This window comes from Peromyscus maniculatus, chromosome 11 (genome assembly GCF_049852395.1).
Source record: "Peromyscus maniculatus bairdii isolate BWxNUB_F1_BW_parent chromosome 11, HU_Pman_BW_mat_3.1, whole genome shotgun sequence".
Classification (NCBI taxonomy): domain Eukaryota; kingdom Metazoa; phylum Chordata; class Mammalia; order Rodentia; family Cricetidae; genus Peromyscus; species Peromyscus maniculatus.
In genome coordinates, this window is record NC_134862.1 from 96,446,577 (window position 1) to 96,463,914 (window position 17,338).

Here is a 17,338-nt window from a genome sequence, read left to right on the forward strand (position 1 = left end):
TCTTCGGAAAGGACTAGGTTTGTTGGGTGTGAGCTTGAAGGCAGTAGGACCCATCATTTAAACCCGCACAGACTCGCTGTTAACTAGTGTCCGACTCTCCCCGCCCCATCTTTTTTTTCCCTTTTGTAGGATGCAGAAGGTGAATAATGAAACCATTTTGCTAATAGTTTATGAGCCATGAGATTGGAAATGTATATGGGTAGACCGAAGCACCAGACTAAAATCATCTGAGACGCGCGAGACTTGGCAGAGAGAAAAACCCTCCAGGTCCCTCTTCCCAGCCTGGAGCGGAAAGACTGCCGCTTTCCCCTCTCCGCTCCATCTGAGGGCAGCGGCTTGGCCCACCCTCCCTTCAGCTCCTCAACCTCCTCTTCTCCCCGAGGGGCTGGAGCGAGAAGGAGATGAATTGGGGTGATGCTAAGATAGCACGACCGGGAGATAATCGTTATCAGCAGGATTTTTCTTCCAGTGATGGGATCTACAGAGATCTATCATGCTGGGCAGCTTTCCCCCAGGCGTAAAACAATAGGCGGGAACCAGGCTTTGGGGACAGCCATAGGGACTCTGTCTGTACGTCCATCATGTTCATCACCCCAAGGCCTGTTCCTCTACAGTGAACACTCAGAACCGTCCGGAACACCCACCCGACCTGCACCTTTCCCAGCAAGTGTTCCTAGCCTTTCGCTGAGGAGTCCCCTCAGTTTCAAAGCCTGGGATACTAAGGCGGGATGCAGGAGGGCACCCGCGGGCATGGTGGAGACAGGAAAGGATGAACCGTGCTCCCATGGAGTGGTCGCACAGCTGAAAAATATTCTCATAGCGGGCTAGGAATCCTAGCCCACAGCGTGGCCCAGGAAAGACCGCCCTGCTGGTGGCAGGGCGTCCCAAAGAGCAAAGGCGAGCCGGGAGGAGGAGGGTGAGGGCGGGCTCCGCGGGAGGCTTCAGGCTCCAGGCCCAGCTCCCAACCAGCTCAGCGACGGCAGCAGGAAGGCCAGGACAGGTGCGTAGCGTTGGGCGCGCAAGTTAGGCAGGGGGGTCCCGCGATTCTAGGGCTCGTTCCTTCCAGACTGGGGCGCCTTTAATATCTTTCTAAACTCGGGCAGGGGCTGGTGCCAAGAGACACCTGGGGCAGACTCCCGGTCCCTGGAGGGAAGTTGAGGCAGCGCAGCCAAAGCGCCAAGTGGACTTGCAGGCGCATAGGCTTGGCAGGGGCTAGCGGAGAGAGCGCTCACGCACCTGCCTGCATGGAGTCGTGAGCCATGGACACTGAGGGGCAACAATGGCTACTCCCCAATACGCCTTAGACCTCTCCCCTTTTCCTTTCAGGCCAAGCCAGGTTGGATTCTCGGGGAATATGTTAGGGATCATGAGGCGAAAACTGGCAGATCGCGCTCCTGGAAAAGCGCAATTAAGGACAGAGACAGGCACCCCCACCAGTGCGAGATTCCCAGCTTGCAACCCGCACCGAGAACCTTTGACCTTTTCGTGTAGAGGGTGGGCAGGAAGGTGGCAGAAATGTGGGAAAGAAAAGGACCACCACCCTACAGGCCTCCTGCGGCCCATTGGGCGCTGTTGATCCCCAGACCCCGCGTGCAGAATCCACCCTCTCAAGCGAGCGGGACAAACCCTGTTCACCTTCAACCCTCTTCTTCCTGACCCAATTCCCACATCAACCTACATTGACACTCCTACTGACCCTGGGTCCCTCTCCTCTACGGGACACTCAGCAAAGCTTTGAAGCAGCAGCCTAGTGAGCTTAGGGGGAGGTTGGAGTGCATAGGGTTTCCTGTCCTCAAAGATTATATTTTTGAAGAAACAAGATGAATATGAAAAAATCGAACTAACCCATTCACCACCGTCCATATCCCGGACGGGCCAAGGGACCAGAAAAAGGGTGGTCGCGTGGAGTGGGATTCCCAGGCAATTAAACAACTGGCATTATTCCAGATGGCTGGTGTGAACCCCGTGGGAAAAGGCAACTGCCCCCGGGGGCGGTTTAGGGTGGAGAGGGCTAAGTGAGGAAGAATTACTGGTGGCATCCCGTAGCCCTAGCTGCAGAGAAACCCCGGAAACCACAGCGCAAGTGAAAAACCATGCCCTGGGTATGAGCGGTGACTCTCCAGGGTCCTTCCTGGGCGCAGGGTTCAAGCAAACCAACCGTGAGAGGTCGCTGGTACTGGAGGTCATTGTTGGGCCCGGGAAGGGCAACCCTGCTCTCCAGGTTACTCTTGTGGCTTCTGAATCCACCCTGTCGCAATTCCTTCCCAAATGCGGGATTGCCCAAATTCCTACCCCGGGACCTCAAGTGAACCCCGAGTCTTGGCAGTTTCCCTGTCTCCCTAAAGGCCTAGACTGGGACTAGCCAGTCCTCGGGGAAACTCTCCCTCGGCCTCCTCCCTCTCAGCACCGGGAGACTTCGTCCTTCCTGGCTCCTGAGTGGCTGCAGGTGGAGCGAGGTAGGCAGAAGGGATCTCTTGAAGCCAAGTAACAAAACTGCTGGAAATTGTAGAGACATTAAAAACCCGCTCCTCCTTCAAACCAGTCCCCTCCCAAACCGTGCCAGGAGAGTGACAAGAGGGACGCCAGGTCTTTCCCCCAAGGTGTGTGTGAAGGTGGGGGGAGGTCCTTCGCAAATTTACTCCCGCTCCTTTCATTTGTTAGTTGATTCCATCTGAAAGTTTGCTATTTATAGTCTACACCCCGCAGCCCGAACCCTGCGCCCGATTCCTGGGGCGGAGTGCCAGAGGTCCCCGCGGCGCCCTGTCTCGCTGGTGTCCCGCGATTTGTTTGTTTTCCCCTCTTGCAGCAGGCGACCAGGCGGACACCCTCGTGGACACCCAAAGCCACCCATTCCCGGGAGCTCGGACAGCGGCCCCGCACTCGGGATCCTGTGAGTTGACGCCGGGCCTCCGGGTACGCGCGGGAGGCGCTGTCGCTCGCCGCTGCGACCGCGTGGGTCGCGCTGTCCCCAGCCCCTGCCCCCTCCGACCTCCAGCCGGACGCTCTAGTTCGCGCTTTTCTCTGCTAGCCCCCCCCCCCATTTGTGTGCCCCTCCCCATCTCCCCGCTCTAGCCTGCTCTCAACTTGAAACTAAGTTTGTTTCTAGACTCGGGGATGAGAGCCTAGTGGGCTCCGGAGTGAGGCGGGAAGGGGTGGGGGGGGGACGTGCGAGCTGCATGCGGAGGACAGTACGGGTCCCGGGGGAAGGAAGGGGATCCTGGGACCAGAGGGCGCCTACAAGCCCTCCGCGTTCGCCAACCCGCGCTCTGGGAGGAGGGGACGAGATGCGTCCTGCTAGGGATCTTTCCCGGAGTAGCTTTGGCGCAGCGCCCGCTTAGCATGGCGGTCTGGAGCTACCCGGCTGCTGTGCGAGCTCTGATTGATCTTAATCACAACCCCTTGAATCGTCTCTGAGCAGAAAAGAGGGTAAAAGGAAGGAAAGCAGTAGCCTGGGGCTGGTCAGAAAGAGCCAGGGTAAGGTCCGTCAGCTCCAGCCAGGCACACTGGACTCTGCCATCCGTTTTTCCAACCGTTGCAGTCTTGGCTTGCTTAAGGCGGGGCGAACCGTGGCTAAGGGTAGACCTTGACCTTGTTCTCTCTCCCCCCCCCCCCCCAAGCGTCGGAGCCTCAAGCACAGTTTCTGAGTTTTGGAAATCGACAGTTGGAGTGTAGTGGGTATTGAAAGCTCCCCGCACCCCCAGGGCAAAGCGAGCGCTCAGGCACGCGTGGACAGCGACGGGCTCTGGGTGACTGTGCGCGCTCAGCCGCGGCCAGACACTCTTTCCCGCAGGCGCGCGGTGGCCCGCTTGTGGCTCCTTCCTGGTGTGTCAAAGTGTCCTTTGCAATCTTGGCAGAGGCATGGTCTCAATGGGGGAGCGACTCAGGGAAGGTTGTGACCGCAAAGAATTCTGGTTTCCTATCAGTCTGGCCGAAAATGAGAGCACAGGGAGTTAGGAGGCAGCAAATGCACGATCTGGGGTTCCCATTCCTACCGTGGCCCAGTGTCCCTGCCGCCGCAAGCATGCAAGCATCTCCATGCAATTCGTGAGCTCCGTCAATTTTCCTGATCTCACTCTTAGGATCCTTTTTGGAGCCTCATCCCGCTCAAAGTCGTCAAGGCTGCCTTTGGGGATAGACTGGGAAGAGGAAGGCTGTGCACAGACTTGCAGTGGGGCCCATGGAGTGGGCCTCTCTGCACATCGGAAGTTCCCCACTGCCCACAGGACAAGGAGATGGCATGTTGTGTGTTGCCAGCCTCCGTCCTGCCTTCACACTGCAGGGACTGTCTGGTTCAGGCTGGATTGTGGGCACCGACACCTAGTCCTGATCTGCCAAGAATCTCCCTGAAGCCGGCTTGAGACAGTTGCAGTTCCTCTGCCAAAAGCAAAAGCCAGTTTCTGCCACCTTCCCCAGGCACCTTTCGGAGCTGTGATTAAGTACAGATCTTAGCACCATCTCATAGCTAAAAACTGGTGGCATTAACCCTTGCTGTCCAAATCTGGGGATGAGAAGCTCTCTGTTATTGTCTCTCTTCCATCTACCTCTTTCCTACCCGTCCCAAGATAATGGATGCCTTTTCTGGGTTTGTGGGAGCTGCTGGCCCTGTGTTTAAGGGGAAGGAAGGAAGGAAGGAAGGAAGGAAGGAAGGAAGGAAGGAAGGAAGGGAGGGAGGGAGGGAGGGAGGGAGGGAGGGAGGGAGGGAGGGAGGGAGGAAGAAAGGAAGGAAGGTAAGAAGGTAAGAAAGAGAAGGGAAGGAAAGGGAAGAGACAGGAGAAAGGCATGATGAAAGAAAGGTCTCTATAAAAGGGAATGGCCCCTTGCTGCCTGCTTCTCTGTGTGTGCTATGAAAGGAAAGCCTTAGGATGGGCACGAGCTACCTCTAAACCAAACCTTTCTTTACCCCCAAGACAAGGGTCTTCCATATTTGTACTCAAAAAGTCATTGCTTAGAAGATGCTGACCTGAGATGGAGAGAGCCAAGTGCCCCTCCCAGCAACTAGGTTATTCTACTTTGGTATAAACTCTTAAGTTGAACACAGCCCACAAGACTCCTGGACTTCCCCGAAGTACTTGGCTTGCACAAGCTTTGTGATCTGCAAGCTGGACTAGGAAGCTTCCTTTGCTCAGTGAAGCAAAATAAACTTGCCTCACACCACTGTGCTGGGGTGGGAATCCCTGGCTTCCGGGTTCCTGGTGCAGGCTCACTTCTGTCCTCCCACTTGTCTTGAGGTGGCTTCCAGCCCCCTGGGCCTCTCCTCACAGGCCGAGGCTTTAGTGGAGAAGTTCTCCTTCAGAGTGTGAGGACTCATGGCATTTTCATCAAAGCAGCTAGAACCAGGGAAGGAACAGTCAGGGGAAGAAAGAGGCAGCAGCAGACAGGAGACCTGTTTGTTTCCAAATCAACGATGAATGAAGAATTGTTCCTCTCCTGTATGGCCCATTTTCAAGGAACTCTGGACAGTGGCACCAAGCAGTGTCCTTTTTCAAACTCTTCAGTTTTGTGACTTACAAGTCAGCCCCTAAAAGAGGTGATTCCAGAGACAGTGCAGTCAGATTTTCAGACTTCTCTTCCAGGACCTTACATTATAGTTACAAACCGTGGCTACATTTTAATCTTTTTTTTTTTTTCTCCCCCTCCCTCCACTTTTTTCTTTTTTGGTGGCTACTGAATGGCCTGGAGTGAGCAACCTGAACTCTCCTAACCAAAAGAATTTTATGTCCCTAAAATTTCTTCCTGGGGGACTACATTCCCTTTCTTCTCCAGACCCACCTCCATGGCTTTGGCTACCAGTCTGCACTTTAGGAGTGTGGCTGAGCTGCCTAGGGACTAAGATGACCTCAGAGTCAAGCACAGTTCCCCTTCTTGTTCCCCCCTAAGTGTTGCTGGGAGAAGGAGTACACCAGGTTGGGTAGAACCCCAAAACAATCCTGTTAGCTTCCAGCTTTCCCACTCCTTCCCCGCCCCCAACACGGCAGGGCCTTTCTTGGGTGAGGAACCCTGGTCTCCACAGTGGGACGCTGTGCCCAGCTTAGCTGCTGCCTTTCTTCCAGGGACCTTTCTGCCAAGAGATGAGAGTGGGCTTCCCTTACTGGATTTCCTTACTGGATTTCATTTGGGCATTAAATGTACACGGTTCCAGGCAAAGAGCTGAGACCCAAGATCCAGGTGGCAAGAGGGGAGGAGCTGTCCGAACCAGGAACTCTGGTCCATCTCTCTGCGTGTCTCAGGATCTGCACCACCATCACACACCTTAAGTGGGGAAAACAAAATTCAGAGGACCTGCGACCATGTCAGCCACACCCTGAGGTTGAAGTCTGTGTTTTGGCCAGTTGCCTTCACAGTCTGACAGCCAGAGTCATTTACGACCTAAACAGCTTTCTGAGCCCATCTCTGTCTCGAGAAATTGACAGGAAGTAAGAAGGGTTCCTTTCAAGTTCTTGTTCACCTTCAACTGGTTGGTTTCGATTTCTATTTCTCAAATTTCCTTGCAATAATAGCCCTCGAACCAGGTTATGTTTAGCTTCTTCGGGCCAGGATGATTCACCCCAGTTTCCCGGGTTGTTCTGGCTAAAACTGCCCTCGCCCTCATCCGAGTTAGACACATACTTGAGATGAAAGACAGGGATTTAAAAAAAAAACCAAAAAACTAGAATCATTCAAATACCCCCCCCCACCCCCCGCGCGCCTGCCCGCCCACCCTCCTCCTCCTCCTCCTTCCCTCCTCTTCCTTCTTCTGCAGGTTTGGAATAAATCTGGTCGTGTAAACATTTAAACAGACATGTCATAAAGATAAGCGTGACTTTTTATGTAGTGAATTCTTTGAGGTATTTTCAAGTCATATACCAGATTGTTAAGGTAACTCCAGAACACTGCTCCTTTCACAGGAACTGACTACTATACCCATTTTCAGACTCTTAGAGTTCACTTTACCCTGTGTCTTTATTCTCTTATCCAATTGAGTTTGTGATCGATCAATTGTTTTAGAAAGCACTGTTTTAAATGGATTTCCCCCCAACTTTTTAAATGTGTCCAATTTCCCTACCCATGCAACCTACTTGATAAAAGTTTGCAGTTCAGAAAAATAAAATACAGAAGGTGTAGTTTGTTTCATAGACCTGGTTGTTAAAGCTGTATTTTGTTGTTTTTAAGTTTTTTTATTTGGCAATATTGGAGAATGAACCCAAGGCCTCATACCTGCTAGGAAAGCATTCAAACACTGAGCTACATATAAAAACTGAAAGCTGTATTTTATTGCCAACGTTGTGATTGTAAACACATCCAAAAAAAAAAAAGAAAAAGAAAAAAAAAACAAGAAACTGTTTTTTTTTTTTTTTGTGGGAGAAAAGTGTATGTCATCTTTTCCAGCAAGGTTTGCTGAGTAATTAATTTGTCTCCAATGCTCTTTATTTTCCTATATCAGATGGATTACTCTGCCCAACTTATTTACCTGATGCCAATTAAAGAAAGATTCAGATTACTGATCTCTGAAATCCTACCCCTCTTCTTTCCAGTAGAATTAATGTGCAAATGTTTTTAATTACACATTTCAGCGTAGTTTGCAAGGGAGAAGGTTCTGCATGTAACCTTTAGTGAACGGTGGCCGAAGTAGCTGCACTTTACAGAGGACATTTGAAAATGGAGAAGTAACATGGGATGGACTAGAGCTTCTGCAGGTGGACTGATAAACTCACCAATGCCACTCAAGGGCCAGGGGCTAACGGTGAATGTCACAGAAGAAAAGGATCTTCAGTGTGCCGTGTGTGGGGTGGCGCTCTGCGGACTTCAGCTTCGGATCTGCCGAGGATATGTGACTCCCTTGTTTGGTTTCCCACACTGAGAAAGAAATGAATATTGAGGTGATGCATTTTGTAAGGAGAAGCAGCCTTTCCATTTTCCCACAGAGGCCTTAAAGTAGCACTGTTTTTATTTTTAAATGTGGTATAAAGTTCAGATAACAAAAAACTTATCACTTAAGTATGTGTGTATGTGTGTGTTTGTTATGGATGCATGTACACATTTGTATGGGTGTGGATGGGTATTTGTGCACATGTGCGCACACGGACGTATCCTCTCAGATCTGGGTATCCTCTTAGATCTCTCTGCATGCATGCATGTATGTATGTATGTATGTATGTATGTATACATGCATGTATATACGTATTGTGTTACAGCGTGTGGAGACCAGAGCACAAGTTTGAGAAGTGTTCTTTCTTTCCTCTGGGAGGCAGGGAATCATTTTCTGTTTCTCCTTCTGTGGTACCTGTTGCCCACCCACCAACCTCTGAGCTTCCTGGGCATTCCCCTGTCTCCACTTCCCTTCTCTGTCTGGGGATTATAGGATTATAGACATGCCACACATCACATAGGGACCCTCCCTTTGGTTCCGGGATCTAAGGCAGCTCACCAGGCTTTCACAGCTGCTGCTTTTACTGTTGAGCCCTCTCCCTGGACCCCGTTTTTGAGATAGGGTCTCTCACTGACCTGGAGTTTTATCAGTTTGCCTACTCCAGCGTCAACAAGCTGCAGTGAGCCACCTGTCTCCAGGTCCTCCCCAGCTCAGAGGTTACAAACAGCAAGCAGCCTGTTGTTTTTGACTTGGGCACTGGGAACCTAAACTCAGGCCTTCATGCTAGCACAGCAGAGACTTCTGCAATTGAGCCACCCTAGCTCCCAACTCTGATGAATTCTAAGTTAACAGGAGGTACTTGTGATAATGGCTGCAGTCTGCATCCAAAAGACTCAATTTAGACACAGCTCCTGAAAAAAAAAAACAAAAACAAAATCAAAACAAAAACAAACCCAAAACAAATCAAATGGAGTCCTCCATAATGAGGACTCTTTGATATCGCCTACACTTTATTAAAAGCAGACTGCCACAGCATGGGAGAATCTACCCCTGTTGTTCAGGAAGCAGAAATGGCTGGGACTCCGCTGACCTTTTTTACTAGAAGTTCTGACTTACTCAGATAAGCTGTGCTCCATGAATGAGACCTTTTATTTCCAGATGACAGTCACTGTTATTTTAAAAATTATTACTATCGAATTCATCTACCAAGAAATTTCAAATAGCTTCCTCTGTTTAAATAACATTAAGGATCTGCCTTAAGCCAACAAGAACCAGGAAAATCTAAGTAAAGGTCGACAGATTGTCCCTAACTAGTTTCTAGCCTACAGGCCTGGGTAGTCGGGTAATATGCTGGTAAATTTCCTGGGAGAAAGATCTTGGAGTCAGAAGGGAAAACAAATTACTACAAGACATTGTTTAAAAGTTAGCTGGCAAGTGGCTCCTGACTGTAATACCAGCACCCTAGAAGCTGAGGCAGGGGGATTGCTATGGGTTCAAGGCTACCTTAGGTTGCATAGTGAGATCCTGTCTCAAAACATGATTAAAAAGTTAGTAAAACAGAATGCGTAGAAATGGACATTATGGAATGTCAAGGCGCCTCTTACCTCATGTTGGTTACTTTTGGACAATTCATTAATTGATTGAAATAATACACACATTGGTTTGAATCAAATTTTGGTTTCACTTAGTTATCAAGTTATGGACTAACAAGGCCTGTTGCACATGCAAGCTTGAACCCTCTGACTTTTCCGGTTGCCTTGGCAGCCTGGGTTTCTGGCTGTGTTATCTTCTGGAGGGTGCTGCTGGGAAAGCCACTGGACACTGTGTAAATGCCATGCATAGCTACTACCAGACAAGTGTCCCGAGGAACTCCAGGGGCACACATTCCTTTGCTGTGGAGTCACTGCTCCATCTCATAGTTATGGTGAGGATAAAAGTGAAGGCGTACATAGGAGACACACAGCGTGTCAAAGGCATTATGTATTTTCTTGTTTACACAGGCATTATTCTAAGACTTTCAATTATTCTAAAAAATGAACTGGGTGTGGTGAGACATGCCTGTAACCCGGTACTCGGGGGCTGAGACAGGAGGCTGATGAGTTCAAAGATGTTCTGAGATGCATAGAAATACCAAAACTACAATAGCAATGACAAGTGAGAAATAAGCTGGGGAATTCAGTGTATATAGCTCAGTGGTAGAATGCTCATGTAGCATATATGATAACTAGCTTTGATCACCAGCAAAACAGCGTGCACAAGCACGCACGCACGCATGCACGCATGCATGCACGCACACACACACACACATTTCCTCAAACAATATTGCAAAGCAGGTACTCTCATTTTGTGCATTTGAAAGGTTGAACAAATGGAGACATATTCATATAGCTGATAGGAGAGAGTTTTTTTGTTTACTTGTTTTAGGAGACACAGTCTCATGTTGCCCAGGCTAGCTTTCAGCTTGTTATCTAGGCAAGTTTGGTATTGAACTCCTGGTCTTTCTACTTCTACCTCTTGACGACTGGAATGGCAAGCCTGTGCAACCAGCACTGCCAAGAACTAGATCTGGGGCCACAAAGTCTAGTTTCAGAATCCTTGTTCTGGTTTACCTGCTACAGCATAATAGCTGCTTAAAATTAACACCTACCTACAAGTTTCAAATGAAAACCGAACTCTACACTTTAATGGATTCAATGTGTATTACTTGGGTACCTATTGCCTTACCAGGCGTCTCTTGAAGCATAGAAAGTTCTAGCAACACTCAGCTAGCTGCTTTCCTCCATCTGTCATGGTTGTAATCAACCAGAAATGGATTGTTTCTGTCACCTGTGCTCACTAGCCTAGCTTGGCCACGTTTTTTCTTTTCTACCTGCTTGAGTCCTAGGCTCAGCTATTTTGTTACAACTAACCTAGGCTGAGGGCAAGCAGAACAACCACTATAATCAAAGCCCATAGAGGAACGCCAACGATAACCAGATAGAGGACCTTCAAGCACAAGCTTGTTGTACGAAGGTCTTTGCTGCTAGCGGTGACCTGACCACAGAGCAATGAGGCCTCCAGCTGGTTGGTGAGTTGCTGTTTCTTTTGGTTTGGACCTGTCATTTCCAGCTTGAGGAAGACCAGTGGAGATCATTGACTCTTCACAGGATCATGCCCTGGAGGAGGGAGGGGTGAGGCTCATGAGCACCTCCCCACACACACACACTCCCTAAAGTTACATTGGTGGAGGAAGGCTAGGGTGGATGGGTCTCCAGGACAGTATAGAAGTGGTAACTTTCAAGAGGACTCTTCAGTGGTGCAGGTGCCTCTTTTTGTGATTTATACACTTCGCAGGGCAGACTCTTCAGTGAGGTGGTCGACTTGAATGGAATCCTTTCTTTTTCTTTTTTTGGGGGGTGGTGGTGGTGGTTTGTTTTCTGAGGGTTTCTCTGTGTAGCCCTGGCTGTCCTGGAACTAGCTTTGTAGACCAGGCTGTCCGAAAACTCAGAGATTCTCCTGTCTCTGCCTCCTGAGTGCTGGGACTAAAGGTGTTTGCCATCATGCCCAGTAAAATTCTTTCTTTAGTGTGTTGATGACCTCTTTATCTAGAGTGAAGAGAAATTCACATTTCTTTCCAGGGCAAGTCATGTGACCCTCTTCAAACAGTGCAGCAAGTACTTAAAACAAAGTTTAAGCATCAGAAAGGTGGGCTGGGGATGTACCTGTTTGTAGAGTGCTTCCTTAACATGCCCAAAGCTCTGGATCTGATCCTTGGCATTGGATGAACTAGGCATGATGGCACATACTAGCACTTGGGGTGCTGGAGTTAGGAGGATCAGGAGTTCATGGTCATCCTCAGTCATACAGTGAACTCAAGACCATCCTGCACTACAGGCGACTTTGTTTTAAAAGTCCATCATAGTGGGTGTGAACAAAACCAACTTTACAAAAAGCCAACCGCAATATAGATAGGCAGGAAATATATATCCATTCTCCTGATGTAGCATCGAAGAGAAGCTGCACCCGGGAGAACCGAGGCACCTCAGTTCCTGTTTCCTGTGTCATCTGGGAGGCAGAGATCAAACACTACCTGGTCCTCCAACAAGCCAAGTTCAGAGTAAGTTGCCTTCAGAAAACAGTCAACCCAGCCTGTAGCACTTTCAGAACCTTCCTGCTGTGCTATGGGGCAGTGCAGAGCAATGGCCATGGTGCCTTAGCTTCTAGAAAAGCCTCTGAGTGGAGAGAGAGTGAACTAACTGTACCCGGCACCTTTTCATGGGGGTGTATACATATTCTGGTGCATTCTAGTTTCCAAATTATAATTGCTATTAACAAGGGTGCTTTATTAGTCAAACAGTCCTTCTGTAAATATGCCAATGTCAAACAAAGTGTTGGTCATTTATTGCTCTTGAGACTAAAGGGTCTGTTCCTTCAAGGTCTGATGCCAAGCAGACGAAACAATGGAATGTTCTGTGTGCTGTGGCCAATGTCCTATTTCTTGGCCTTCTTGGTCATTTGGCAAATTCCAGGACCATAAGCATGAGCCTAATGTACTGTCCACAGCTTACCCCAGGCTGGTTGACACAGTAGCACTTGGCACAGTTGGGCCAGCCCTGTTTTCTCTCTTTCAATATTAGGAACCTGGTTTGTGTGAGCATGTTTTTGTGCCGTGATTTTTGTCTTCGTGAAACACTAGCAGATATTAACACAGCTGCAGACTCACCATGTTGTTGAACAGTGTGTGTTTTCTGCCTCCTGGCTTTCAAGGCAGGACTTCATACATGTCCTCCTTACACAGTGCTGTGGGATAGGTGGGTTTAGAAATGGTATCAAGAACTCCATTAGAGGAAAGCAAGGTTCTGGAATTATTTCCTATGGTGGTACAGCTCACAAGGGTGCAGGCCTGCAACTTAAACCCATCCCTCTGATTCCAAGCCCATGTCTCTGATAGCATGAAAACAACCCATAGTTTCCAGATAGAAGATATTAACATGTATATTACCCCCAAATGGTTTCTTGAGAAATATGTTTGTGAAGTCACGGGTTCCCCAACCTTCATTACAGGATGCTTCAAAGACTTGTGTGAACTCACATGTCCCATGACTGTCAGAGGGGGTTTGAGATGTGGTGCTTTCTAGACTATTTACTGTCTCCTTTATAGAGAAAGATAGAAGTATGCAGAACACATTAGTGAATTCCTGTGATCTCTGAAGGACCCATGGTGCTAGTCTAGACATGGAGAGTGTTATTCATGAACATGGGAACCACCAGACCTCCCTCCTTCCCCAGGATGGTGGTGTCTTCATACCCTAGTAAATGTAGGTCTCTTGTGTGAACACTGAGGGCAGAATAGAGTCAAAAGGCTGGTGTCTAGGAATCCAGATCAGCTTGGGTTTGTCTCTGAAGGTCCTGGGTTGGGTGTACATTTGGACATAGAGTGGATGCCAGATTTGTCTCTGCTTTCTTCAGCTGAGGATGTTTGAGGCAGAATCCTTGTCCTTCAAGGATTCTGGGACTGTCTTGGAGCAGTCAATGTGGGGAGGGTAGGTTGATAGGCATCTCATGCCAGTCCCTCTACATGTATGGCTGCCATTCATTAGAGGGACTTCCAGTCATTGGCTAGGTACAGAGCTATGGGGAAAAGGGAAACATAGGCATCTGGTAAGAGTTACCTTAATCCAGATATTTACCCACTCTCTTCTCTTCTTCCTTCTCTCCCTACCTCCAACTTTTCTTTGTCCCCCCTCCCCCCCACTATCATCTCCTCCTCCTCCTCCTCCTCCTCCTCCTCCTCCTCCTCCTCATCTTCTTCATCCTCCCCCACCTCTCTTTTACTGTCAGGAAGTATCTTTATCTAAACAGAAAAAGGAGAGCTTGGCAACTGCTCAGATAAACCAAGAGTGGTGTCCTCACCTGATGGATAGATGTAAATAGTTTAAACTGTTGACATTTATCAAATTACCCTGAAACCTTCCACATCACCACCTTGCTTCATACACATGGAGACTTCTTAAAGAAGCCTTTCAATATTTGTTTTCCTTAGTTATCATAACATTCAAAGGTGTGTCACCTTTTTGTTAAGTGCATACTGTACACATAAGCAGGCCTTAGCACCCTGTGTTCTTGTGTGCATGTAAAATGAAATAAAGACTCATAGTATTATCCAAATAATTCAGGTAGCCATTATCTGAATATCTAAATACTGGAGGCAAATTATATTCTCAGTGTTTCCAGAATGATTTGAATACATGTTTAGCTCTTTAGACACTGGGAGGATGTTCTTCAGAACTCTATGAGCTGGTCTCTTCTCTCCTAGTCTTAGTGGAGTTTACTCTTCCCATAATTCTCAGTGAAGAAGCCTAGAGGTCAATGGCTGCCTGCAGGGAAATTGTATCTGAGGCTCTCTCAGAAGGAGCGGGACTCAGTGCTGGTGTGACCCCAAACAGACATCTGCTAAGTGAAAAATGGAAGGGGTGCCAGCACCGTGATAGGCTTTGAGGAACTTCATCTGGCCGCAAAGATCAGAGCAGGCTCACTCCAGGAGATTGCTGTGAGACCAGAGGTAAAATTGGTGGAGCTTTTGACAAGGGAAGAGATAGCTTGAGGTTTTATATAAGAAGGCAAGAATGTGAATAGAGACAGAAGTGGGATGATGGAAGGTCTACTGGGAACACAGTAGAAGCATATTTAGGATGAAGGGAGGGCGTGTTCATCGGGAAGAACATGAAGACTAATACTATTCAGGGCTCCTTGGGTACCATGTACTTTAAGGTCCATGGACCAGCTGTCCTCACATCAAGCAAAGAGGATTATTATTGATTGTTGTGGCATATCCAGTGCATAGCTTTTCTCCTGGGAAGTGATTGCTAAGAAGTACAACATTTCCCAGCATCTTTTGCAACTAGTTGAGGTCAAGCAATTGTTCTTAGTGGTGGACAGTGTCTATCTGCCTCACTGAACTGGTTAGGAAGCCAGTGTGCCTTTTCTATCACTGGCAGTAGAAGAGGATGGGCTAGATACAAAGAGACTTGGACATCTCAGGGGAGAGGGAATCGTGAGAGGAGGGAGACCGAATCTGTCCTGGGTTTTGTGTACTGAGAAGTGAGTCTTCTTTGGGTCAAGCTCTGAGGTGTGTGATTTATCTTTCAGAGCAGCAAGAGTTGCCTTGATCAAGATGGGCATTGTTACAGGCCTGTTTCACCGTGGTTCATATGTGACTCATGGTCACATAACTAGTGAGAGCAAGGGCCAAGATGCAGGCCCGGGCTTGTCTTCACAGTTCCTCTCTGGGTTCAACACTGCCTGCATGCTCAGGAGCATGGAGTCTCCCTTGTCACTCTAGACGTTGCTTCCAGGTCAAGACAGATGCAAGTAATTGTTGATGTAGTAATTCTACTTGAAAGTCTATATTAGTAGGGGATAAAATAAATGCCTTTAAAAATAAGGGTCTGTGGCCTGAAAACATGGCATTGTGAGACATGGCTCTGTGAAGACATGGCTTGCCTTTCAGGAGAGAGGACCTGAGTTCTCATCTCTAAAGCCAACAGAAAGTTGGATGGGGTAGAAAGCATCTACAATGCTGGCACTCCTAAGGGTAGATGGTAAGAAGGTGATATTCACAGATGTTTTCAAACTTTTCTCTCTTTTTTCACCTCTTTTGAAACCGTCGACTCCTTAATCCCTGCTTTAGCTCACACTGCTTCGACTCCTAAGTCATCTCTTACGTAGACTTGTAGCACAGTCACGGGTCTCCCAACTGGCGTCCTTGTCTCTTATATCAACCAATCAAGGGCATTCTTCATACAACTGGAGAGTGATTTTTCTAAAATGTAAATCTGATCATCACTTCACTCTCTTTTAAAACTCTTCACTGATTTCCAGTGGCACACATCCAAATTGCTTTACAGAGCACAAGAGGCCCTCCATGGCACGTCCTCAAATCTCTTCAGCCTTGTGTCTGACACTTCACTGCTCCCTATCCCAACTTCAAACACAGTGAGCAGTGTTTCACCTCTGTCTGCTTGCTTCTGTGTGTTCCTCCTGCTTGCTAAATGATTATGTATCCTTCAAGACCCCTAAACACCCACCTGGTGACACTCTGCTGACCCTCTTCCAGGGAAAGTGCATTGCTCTTTTTCCATGTCACTATGCTGAGGGCTTCCTTTTCGGACTTGTTTCTTGGAATGTCTGCCGAGCAATAGTTGTGAGCAAAAATAGCTCTGGTTTCTGCCCTGCCAGTTGCTTACACTCTTACAGCATAACTGAGCATTAGTCAGATATTCTCACAGCTAAATGTGAAATTACCACTGGGATACACTCTATGGAAGTGGAGAGGATACAGTGTAGGAGAGTTGAGCTGATATGGGAAGACAAGAGAGACTGATTATCAAAACAGGCTTGTGTTGAGATGTGAAAGTTGACCTATGTACTTGAAGAGAATGGGCTGGAGGTAGAGGGGATGGAGGAACCCCATAGAAAAGGGAATTTGAGTCTGTCACGGTGAGTGTGTCTGTAGTCCCAGCCCTCAGGACACCAAAAGGAGGGTTCTGAGCTTGAGGCAAGGCTGGGCTGATTCCATTATTCATAATTTTTTTCTCAATTGTGTGTGTGTGTGTGTGTGTGTGTGTGTGTGTGTGTGTGTGTGTTTGTGTGTGTGTGTGTGTGTGTGTCTGTCTGTCTGTCTGTCTGGGTGCCATGCATGTGTGAATACCCAAGGAGGCTAGAGATGTCTGATCTGAGGCTGGAATTGTGAGCTGCTCTCATGAGTGCTGGTAATAGAACTTGGATTCCCTGAAAGAATACTAAACACTGACCTGTCTCTCCAGGCCCTAGCCTGGGGTACAGAGTGAGGCCTTGTCTCACATAACCAATCACCCTCAGATAAAGGGGAATATAGGGACTCAATAAAAACAAGGCCCAGTAAGTTGTGTGGATGAGGCACAGGAGGATGCGGAGCATCAGGGCTGGACACTGAAGAATGCTGTGAGCCATTTTGCCTTACATGGGTTTCCGTTTTATCCAGCAGGAATTTGAGGCCATATTAAAAGACAGAAAGGACTAGAGATGTGGGCTAGGAGTAAAACACTGACTTGTCAAGCAAGGCTCTGAATCCCCAGCTTTGGGATCAGGGGGAATAAGAGATAGAGAAGACAGGATTTCTTTTTCTTTTTCTTTCTTCTTTTTTTAAATAATTCATCCTGGGCTGGAGAGAGGTCTCAGCTGCTCTTATTGCATCCATATTGGGCAAGTCACAGCTGCCTGTAACTCCAGCTCCAGAGGAATCTGACACCCCCTTCTGGCCTCCGGGGGCACTGCCCTCTTTGCACATAATAAAATACAGACACACATGCATACATGTAATTCAAAATAAAAACACCCAAAATTATACAGAGTTCATCCTATCTGCTTTGTGGACAGAGAGTTTAGAGTTGTCTAAGTTCATGATGGTGACTCATTAAACATGTGCCGCCAAGTGTGGTGGTGCAGACTTTTAATCCCAGCATTTGAGAGGCA

General features: G+C 48.2%; 1 protein-coding gene across 12 annotated transcripts in view; it reads left to right on the forward strand.

Annotated features, from left to right (window-relative positions):
* The first annotated feature begins 896 nt into the window (after positions 1-896).
* The window catches only part of Esrrg (estrogen related receptor gamma), a 630,688-nt gene continuing 614,246 nt past the window's right edge, over positions 897-17,338 (forward strand). For 7 of the 12 annotated variants that reach the window (XM_076548162.1, XM_076548175.1, XM_076548171.1 and 4 more), the window contains exons 1-2: positions 897-1,000; positions 2,807-2,890. The gene's annotated coding sequence lies outside the window, so the exon portion shown is untranslated. The other 5 variants (XM_076548161.1, XM_076548174.1, XM_076548169.1 and 2 more) reach the window with 3 other exon arrangements.